General features: G+C 43.8%; 1 non-coding gene across 1 annotated transcript; it reads right to left on the bottom strand.

Annotated features, from left to right (window-relative positions):
• Window positions 1–656: 656 nt before the first annotated feature.
• On the bottom strand, window positions 657–763 carry LOC122306005. Its single transcript, XR_006241428.1, has one exon. It is a non-coding gene; the product is annotated as a small nucleolar RNA R71 (small nucleolar RNA).
• Between the last annotated feature and the right edge of the window lie 9,427 nt (window positions 764–10,190).

The raw sequence follows: 10,190 nt of genomic DNA, 5'->3' as shown, positions 1-10,190 counted from the left end.
TATTATAAAACTACGATACTGTGCACTTGCAGTTTTGCACCGATCAAGTTTTTGGCGCCGTTGCCGGGGATTGGTTTATTCTTATTCTTTTTGTCAATATTGATACAAAGTAATCTTGGCTTTAATTTAGAATTTTATTTTAATTTGTTCTACAGGTGTGTTTTTGACGTTGGATGCGTCGTGCTAGATCTCGTGATATTATTCCTATTGATCCGGAGATTGAAAGAACTCTTAGATCACTAAGAAGAAATAAGATACTAGCCATGGCTGAAGAAGAACGTGAGGCACTACCACGCACCTTGAAGGACTATGTACGACTAGTTGTGAATGGAAACTACTCTAGCATAATGTGCCAGACAATTAATGCCAACAACTTTGAGCTCAAACCAGTTTTGATTAGCATGGTGCAGCAGGCTCAATTCAGCGGATCGCCACTGGACGATCCCAATATTCATTTGGCAATGTTCTTGGAGATTTGTGACACTGTGAAGATCAATGGTGTTATTGAAGACACCATTAGACTGAGATTGTTTCCTTTTTCTTTGAGGGACAAGGCTAGAGGTTGGCTACAATCTCTACAACCAGGAAGCATCATTAGTTGACAGGACATGGCTGAAAGGTTTCTTGCTAAATTCTTTCCTCCTGCAAAAACAGCCCAACTCAGGAGTGAGATTGGCCAGTTCAAGCAAAATGATTTTGAGTCACTCTATGAAGCGTGGGAGAGGTATAAAGACTTGGTTTGACGTTGCCCACAACATGGATTGCTAGATTAGTTGCAAGTTCAGATGTTCTATAATGGGTTAAATGGGCAAACTTGAACTATAGTTGATGCTGCTTCTGGTGGCACTTTGATGTCAAAGACAGCTGAGGGTGCTACTGCCCTTTTGGAAGAAATGGCCTTAAACAACTATCAATGGCCAACTGAGAGGACTTTGGCTAAGAAGGTTGCTGGAATTCATGAATTGGAGCCAATATCAGCCCTTTCAGCTCAAGTAGCTACTCTATCTCATCAGATTTCAGCCTTGACAACACAAAGGATACCACAAAGTACAGAATATGTTGCATCTACAAGTATAACAGTTCCAAGTAATGAAGTAAGTCAGGAACAAGTTCAATATGTCAACAATCGGAACTACAACTATCGTGGTAATCCTATGCCAAACTACTATCATCCAGGGCTTAGAAATCATGAGAATTTTTCATATGGAAATACGAAGAATGTGTTGCAACCTCATCCTCCTCCAAGATTTGATAGCCAACCAAGCGAGAAGAAAATGTCACTTGAGGATGCCATGGTTTCCTTTGTTCACGAGACCAATGCAAGGTTTAAAAAGAATGATTTACGGTTGGACAACATTGAGACTCATTGTAGCAATATGGGAGCCACTATGAAGAATCTTGAAGTGCAAATTGGGCAACTAGCCACTACCATCAATGCCCAACAAAGAGGAGTTTTTCCTAACAACACTGAAGTGAATCCAAAGGAACAATGCAAAGCCATCACACTTAGGAGTGAAAAAGAAATTGAAAGGTCACCATTAAAAGAGAGCAAATCCACCCCTACAGCTGCAAACAATGGCCAAAGCAAAGATTAAGTAGAAGAAGAGGAGATTGTCAATGATACACTAAGAGAGACCGACTTGCCTCCTGCAATTTCATTTCCTGACAATCCTCCTATTCTCGCTCCTCCACTTCCTTACCCTCAGCGTTTTCAAAAGCAAAAATTAGATAAGCAATTTTCTAAGTTTTTGGATATTTTTATGAAAATTCACATAAATATTCCTTTTGCAGATGCCTTGGAACAAATGCCAAACTATGTCAAATTCCTGAAGGACATCATTTCCAAGAAAAGAAGATTGGAGGAGTTTGAAACAGTGAAGCTTTCTGAAGAATGCTGTTGCGCCTAAACTCTGACTCAAATTAATGAACCAAAAATTTAGTGCAGTTTTACCTGCAAGTATACAGGTGTTGTAGTATCTTACATGATCGAATCCACAAGGATTGACTTTTGTGATAAAAGAAACAAATTCAGACAATGAAACAAAATTACTAAAAGAAACGTGCAATCAAATGAAGATTGATAAAATATCTGAATCAAACTAAAATGATAAAATGAATTGATATGGAGAAAGACTAAGGTTTCGAGGATCCGTCTAATAATTTATGATATTGTTTCCGATTGATTTACTTCAATTAAACTAGAATAATGATTTCGTTTAATTGGAAGATTTAACATTTAAGATCAAGAAAAATAGTTGCTTATAATTGAGCGTGAACGATTGATGATTAAAATATTTACAAATCTACTTGAATACCATAGGGATTCCTCAAGCATTCACTATATTCGGAAATCACAATGAATCAAGATGAGTATATAGATAATCAAAATATCCAATAATAAAATCTTTCAATCGATCAAGCTTGCAAAATAGATTTTATATGGATTCGAAAACAATATTTAAATCATTAAACTTCACCTCTCACCTTAGTATGAAAATTTAGCCAAACATATTTATTACAAGTACTATAGAAATCACATAAATATTATTTATTAGGAAACTAAAATAAAACATAAGAAATACTAAGCAACAATTTAGAAACAACAAAATCTGAAATCCAATTGAAAAATAACTCCCCAGCGTCCGTAACGTAGACGAACAATGTAAAGCAGTAAAATTAAATTCCAAACCAGCCCCCAAGATCCTTGTTCTCTGTCTTGAACCCCTTTAAAACGAGAAGTTACTGAACCCATAAAATCAATGAAACCGATCGATTAATGGGACCTCTCCACCGACAGAAAATTCTTTCACTCATACGTTCACGTCCCATGTCAATGTCTCCATTTCTATTCAGCCAAATATCACACGACACCTTGCTTTTATCTTTAATCAACCGACTCTTACTTCTGCTAGAACTAAACACCACTCCTCTCACCCGTTCACTACCAACCAAAAGACCAACACCTCACTCAACCCCATTTAATCATGCACCGATCGGCTGCTTCTCTCACATCCAAAAGAATAAATCCAATGAAATCAGAACACCTATACTTCCAGCTTCTAATCCCACCGACTTTTTCCTTTCTACTCTAATCATGCACCGACTGCCTTCTTTCACTCACATCCAACTCTAATTCTCTCAATATCTCTCCACGTACCCCCCTCTTCTCACAATTCCAATCCGTATATTACACCTCAACCCCTACACCGATTGCTCCCCTTTCTCTTCTCACCTCAAATCTCTCTCTCTACTCATGACCAACACACCTCAACTCCTCTCTGTGACGCCCCCAAATCCCCACGCCCGAACACGGGAAAATTGAGACGTCCGGATGGTGACAACCCGGGTCACCATCCCATCGACGGGTGCCGAGTGTGTGCAAGGCAACATATGTGTACAGAGAAACACGCAGCGGATAACGAAAGTCGTAACTAAGTACCAGAATTTTTCTTAACGTAATACAAGCTGTTTAAAACATACATAGATAAAATATTAAAAAACACAAATACAGTTTTAACAATATAAAACACCGCATCAGCAGCCCGGCGGAGCCGCATCCTCGGGCTCAGCCTCCTCCTCTTCGTCCTCTAACTCTGCACCAAAGGCTACGGAACCAAAAATGGTACCGCAGGTAAGTAAAACCCAAACACTACCAGATAAAAACACATAAAACTCAAACAAGATGCATGATACATGCCCAATGCACAAAGCCCATAAAACACAAGTTTTCCACACACGCCAAAAACCCATTTGGCCTAAAAATACATCATTTCCGAAAAACACGCCAAAACACAGGCTTTTCACATAAATCCTCAAACACACGTGCATGCACCATGTAATGCCATAACAATGCATAGTAAAATAATCCAACAATCATAAATCAAATAAACAGGCAACTCCGTCCTCCATCCATCTGACCCCCGAAACTCCTCGGACTCAGTCCGGAAACAACAACCAACAACAGTATATAATTGAATGAGCAATATATATTAAAATCTGAAAATAGGGTTTGGAAAATACTTACAGCGCTATACGGAAATTTTAGAAAACAAGCGGGGTTGCAAACAGCGGAAAAACAGCAATGTCACAGTGAAAATTCACTGTGGCCGTGGGTTTGAAAAACCCACTTTTGAACGGGGACAAACTAGGACACGAAATTGATAGGGAATGGTCAAGGGATGGTTGTGAAGCTATTGGAAGTGATGAACGGCCGTGGGTGGTGGCGGAATCGCCGGAAAATGGCCGAAATACCCAAATCGGAAAACAAGCTCGTAGGAGCTGCTCCGGTGGTCGTTGGAGGCTGGAAATGGGTGGGTTAGGACGGCAAGGAGTCGATGATGAAGTGGTGAAGAAGTGGTGGCCGGAGGTGGAGTGACGGCGGCGGATCAGAGCAAAATCCGTGCGCCCTTCTTGGAGCTTTTCCGGCCAAACGGCCGGCCGATTGGGGGTGGGCTTCGGAGGGGTGGTGCACCGGAGGGAGGGGAAGAGAATGGGACCGGTGGGGGGTCAAACGGTGGCCGGACGGCGGCGGTCTGGGCTGTTGAAGGGACGCCGGCGTGAAGGAGAGGGAGGAGAGAGAGAGAGCTCGGGGGGGGGAACCGATCGGGGAGAGAGAAGAGAGAAAAAAGAAAAAGAAGAAAAAGAAAAAGAAAGGAAAAAGAAAAGAAGGGAAAAAGAAAAAAAGGAAAAGAGAAAAAGGAAAAATGATGTGAAAAGAAATGAGGTCCAATCCTCACTCCGGGAAAACGAAACAAACCGCCGAAAAAGATTAAAACCACAAAACAACTAAAAGAAATAAAACACAACCTCAATTAAATTAAATTAAATTAAAAACCAATTTTAAAACGCAAATAAATTAAAATAAATAACTGATATATTAATTAAAATAAAAACAATTATTTCAGCGAAAATACACTTAAAAGCGGGTCATCACATCCTCCCCTCCTTAAAAACAATTTCGTCCTCGAAATTGCAAATCAACCACTAACTTAAAGCAAGCCACATAAACGCTCATAAACCAACTGAGATCAAGATTAAAATACATACCTTCATCATTCAAACAAGTACGGGTACTGCTCCCTCATGTCCGCTGCTCGTTCCCAAGAGAAGTCTTGTGCTAACGGATCTCCCCAAGCCACTTTAACCAAAGGTATCGTCTTGGACCTCAACTGTTGCTCCTTCCAATCCAAAATCTGCGACGGAACAACTTCGTAAGTGAGATCCGGTTGCAACTAAATACCTGCTGGGTCGACGAAACGTGGCTCTTGCTATCCAAAGCTCTTCTTCAGGGATGATACGTGGAAGACATCATGAACATCTCCAAAATAATCTGGCAAAGCAACTCTATAGGCGACGGACCCTACTCTCTCTAGAATCTGAAAAGGGCCGACGTACCTCGGATCTAGTTTCCTCTTCTTACCAAAACACTTAACACCTCTCATGGGAGAGACTTTAAGATAAACCCAATCACCAACTTCAAATGATAATTCTCTCCTCCTGGTATCAGCGTAGCTTTTCTGGCGACTCTGAGCTGCCGCCATTTTATCTCTAATGATCCAGACTTGGCTTTGCATTTCTTGAATTATTTCAGGTCCAATTACCCTATTCTCCCCAACTTCATCCCAACACAAGGGCGACCTACACTTTCTCCCATAAAGAGCTTCATAGGGAGCCATCTGAATGGTCGCATGGTAGCTGTTATTGTAGGCAAACTCAATGAGCGGCAAATGATTTTCCCAACTCCCTTGGAATTCCAGGACACATGCTCGCAACATGTCTTCCAGGGTCTGAATGGTACGCTCTGACTGGCCGTCTGTCTGCGGGTGATAAGCAGTACTGAACTTCAACTTAGTGCCCAAAGCTGCCTGCAAACTCTTCCAGAACTGCGACGTGAACCTCGGGTCTCGGTCCGACACTATACTCTTTGGTATGCCGTGTAGCCGCACTACCTCTTTGACATACAAACGGGTCAACTTACCCAAAGAGTCGGTGTTATTAACAGGCAGAAAATGAGCACTCTTCGTTAACCGGTCCACAATCACCCAAACAGAATTCTTCCCACTAGGCGTTCTCGGCAAACCCACAACAAAGTCCATCGTGATGTCATCCCATTTCCACTCAGGAATTGGGAGGGGTTGGAGCATACCTGCAGGTCTCTGATGCTCGGCCTTCACCTGACGGCACGTGTGGCATTTCTCCACATATAAGGCAACGTCCTTCTTCATTCCATCCCACCAGTAATTTTTCTTCAAATCTCGATACATCTTTGTACTGCCAGGATGAACTGAATAAGGGGCCGCATAAGCTTCCGCCATGATCCGTTCTTTGAAATCTGAGTCCTTTGGGACCACTCTGCGATCTCAGAACCGAAGTATCCCATCATTATCCATGCTATAATGCAACGACCCTCGAGATTTTCGGACTCTTTTTCTGATGATCAGCAGCTTCGGATCCTTTCTTTGGAGAGTCTTCAATTCTTCAAAATCAGTTACCCGAATATCAAGAACTGAAGATAAAATCTCCACTTGCTGCGAACTCTCTATAAGGAGCCTTCTCATCCCACAAAGCAACGACTCCAATTCTGACGACTCGGCTTCATCTTCCAAATGAGACTTCCGGCTCAAAGCATCAGCAACTATATTAGCCTTCCCCGGGTGGTACTTGATCTCACACTGATAGTCACTGATTAGCTCCAGCCAACGCCTTTGCCTCATATTCAGATTTTTCTGGGAAAACAAATGCTTCAAGCTCTTATGATCAGTAAATACCTCGCAAGCTTCCCCATACAAGAAATGCCGCCAGATCTTAAGGGCAAAAACAATCGCAGCCAATTCTAGATCATGCGTCGGATAATTCTTTTCATGGTCCTTTAGCTGACGAGATGCATAGGCTACAACCCGTCCTTCCTGCATAAGGACACAACCCAAACCAAACTTAGACGCATCACTGAAGACTACGAATGGCTTATGCGGTTCTGGGAGTGCTAACACTGGTGCCGTTGTCAACCTGTTCTTCAATTCCTGGAAGCTTCTCTCACACTTCTCTGACCAAACAAATTCTGTATTCTTCCGAGTCAAAGCTGTGAGAGGTCCGGATAGGCGAGCAAAACCCTCTACAAATCTTCGGTAGTCACCGGCGAGCCCCAAGAAACTCCTGATCTCACGTACTGTAGTTGGGCGTGGCCATGACAAAATGGCTTCTACCTTACTAGGATCAACTGCCACTCCGCCCCGGGAAATTACATGCCCAAGAAATTTAACTTCTTCCAACCAGAACTCACACTTGCTGAGCTTGGCGTATAGCTGGTGTTCTCTCAATCTCTCAAGTACCAGACTAAGATGATACACATGCTCTTCAACATCTCGGGAATAAATCAGTATATCATCAATAAATACTACCACAAAGGAATCCAGGTAAGGTTGAAACACCCTATTCATCAAATCCATGAACGCTGCAGGGGCATTAACTAACCCAAACGGCATCACCTTAAATTCATAATGCCCATACCTCGACCTGAAAGCAGTTTTAGGCACATCCTGGTCTCTGATTCTCAGCTGGTAGTATCCCGATCTCAGATCAATCTTAGAGAACACGACTGCTCCTTGAAGTTGGTCAAACAAATCATCTATCCGCGGGAGAGGGTATTTATTTTTGATGGTCACCTTATTCAATTCCCGATAGTCAATGCACATACGGAGGGTTCCATCTTTCTTCTTAACAAATAAAATTGGTGCACCCCACGGCGACGTACTAGGCTGAATAAATCCCTTCTCTACTAACTCTTGCAACTGAGTCTTCAACTCTTTCAATTCAGCCGGTGCCATGCGATAAGGAGCTTTATGCACAGGAGCCGCTCCAGGTTCCAAGTCTATAACAAATTGCATCTCCCGAACAGGAGGTAGTCCGGGCAAGTCATCCACAAACACATCGGGGAATTCTTCCACAATTGGAATGTCTACCAAAGACTTCTTCTCAGACGGCGTGGACACCATCTGCACCAAGGATGCATCCGCTCCCCATGCAATCTCTCGTCTTGCCTGAATCGCCGATATAATTATCGGTTTCTCCTTTAATCTACTCCCCACAAATTCCAGACAATCACCATCTGGAAGCTGAAAGCTAATTATCCGACTTCTGCAATTAATACTCGCAGAATATCGGTATAGCCAATCCATTCCGAGGATAATATCAAAACCCAACAGCTTGAACACCACCAAATCAGCATCCAAGAATCTTCCCTCAAAATTTAACGGGCATCCCAAAGTAACCTTGGAACACCACACCATCTCGCCATCGGGTAGAGCCACTACCATAGCCTTCGGCAACGGTTCCGTGACCAAATTACACACCCGAGCAAACGTGGAAGACACAAACGATCGTGAAGCACCGGAATCAAACAAAGTACAAGCATAAAACTCATACAAACGGACTCTTCCTGAACCAAACACACAACCCATGAAATCCAAAAAAACAACGAAGAAACCAAATGCACCAAAAATTAAATCCAACTTAAAAATTAAATTAATCCATACCTGTGATTACTCCAGCATCATGGGTCGCTGGTGCCTCATCATCCACCTCTCCGGGTGTGACAGCATAAACCCGGGCTTGCACTGCTTGTCTCGGGTTGGTTCTTCCACCGTGTCTACCTCCACGGCTTCCTTGAACTCTGACGGGGCAATCCCGAGCAATATGTCCCACTTGGCCGCACCGATAACACTGGGGTCCGCTACTCGTCCGACACTCGCCCTCATGAGCTCTATTACAAGCTCCACAAACAGGCATACGTCCTCCCATGCGAACACTTGAGGATGCTTGAGGTCGAGTTCCGGTCCGCTGAACAAACTTCTGAGGCGAACCCGAGCTGCTTCCTTCACCAAAAAAACTTCGCCTCTTTTGCCCTGGAGGGGAGCCCATACTCAGATTATTTTCCCGCTCTATAAGGGTGGCCACATCCACTAACTCCTGAAAAGTGGATATCCAATGGCTGACCACCATACGGCGTATGTCATGACGCAGCCCCTCCTGGAAACGATCTGCTCGCATCTCCTCAGTGGCGACAAGGTGAGGAGCAAACCGCTCAAGTTCTATGAACCTCCGGGCGTACAGCTCCACTGTCACGCCCCCTTGGACCAGATTGGAGAACTCTCTTGCCTTTTGCTTCCTTACCGATGCGGGAAAGAAGCGGTCATTGAACTCCTTCTTGAAACGCTGCCAGGTCACCGCAGCGAAAGATCCCAGTTCAGATTCCAACAGCACCCTCTTGGTATCCCACCAATCAGAAGCGGTACCTTGCAAGAGGTAGCTGGCGTAAAGTACTTGTTGTGCCTCAGTACACCCACACACCTCAAAAGTCTTCTCCAGATCTTTGATCCATTTTCCAGCTTGAATTGGATCCTCATTTCCCGTGAAGTGTGGAGTCCTATGCGCCAAGAAGCGCTCATAGGTGCATCCGGCTTGCACCATGCTACTGGACCCTCCTGGATACATCCAAGGCCCTCCCTGATGTGGCCAGGGACCTCCTGGTTGTGGCCAATACCCTCCTTGTTGCGGACAAGTCTCTCCTGACGGTGGATAAGGCCCTCCTGATGGTGGGCAAGGCCCTCCTGATGGTGGCCAAGGACCCCCTTGTGGTGGCCAAGGTCCTTGTGGTGGCCAAGGCCCTTCCTGTTGAGACCTCGCACTCTGTTGCATAAACTCCGTCATCTGCCGAATTGCTTCGGCTATGGAGTCATCCCTGGAGGTATTGTCCCGTGGCTCCTGAGTATTTTTCCTTGGTCTCCCTGGTCTCCCCATATTCCTGTCACAACACCACTCTTGACCCTCCTTTAAGAAAACAAATAAAACCATCATAAAACCAACAAAAACAAAACCAACACCACACAGCAAGAAACAAAAGAAACCAGCATGCCAAAACATAACTAAATAAAATAAAAACAAGCAAACAAGCCCAAACAAATAAAACAAATAAAACAACTATACTTAACATAATTTTCAAAACACAACTTTAAAAACATTCTGGTACTACCTACGGGACATGTGGTTTTACCCAGAGCCAAACCGCTCTGATACCACCTGTGACGCCCCCAAATCCCCACGCCCGAACACGGGGAAATTGAGACGTCCGGATGGTGACAACCCGGGTCACCATCCCATTGACGGGTGCCAAGTGTGTGCAAGGCAACATATGT

This window comes from Carya illinoinensis, chromosome 3, assembly GCF_018687715.1.
Source record: "Carya illinoinensis cultivar Pawnee chromosome 3, C.illinoinensisPawnee_v1, whole genome shotgun sequence".
Taxonomy (NCBI): Eukaryota; Viridiplantae; Streptophyta; class Magnoliopsida; order Fagales; family Juglandaceae; genus Carya; species Carya illinoinensis.
The sequence above is the reverse complement of the archived record's forward strand: the minus strand, read 5'-3'. Positions and strand labels throughout refer to the sequence as shown.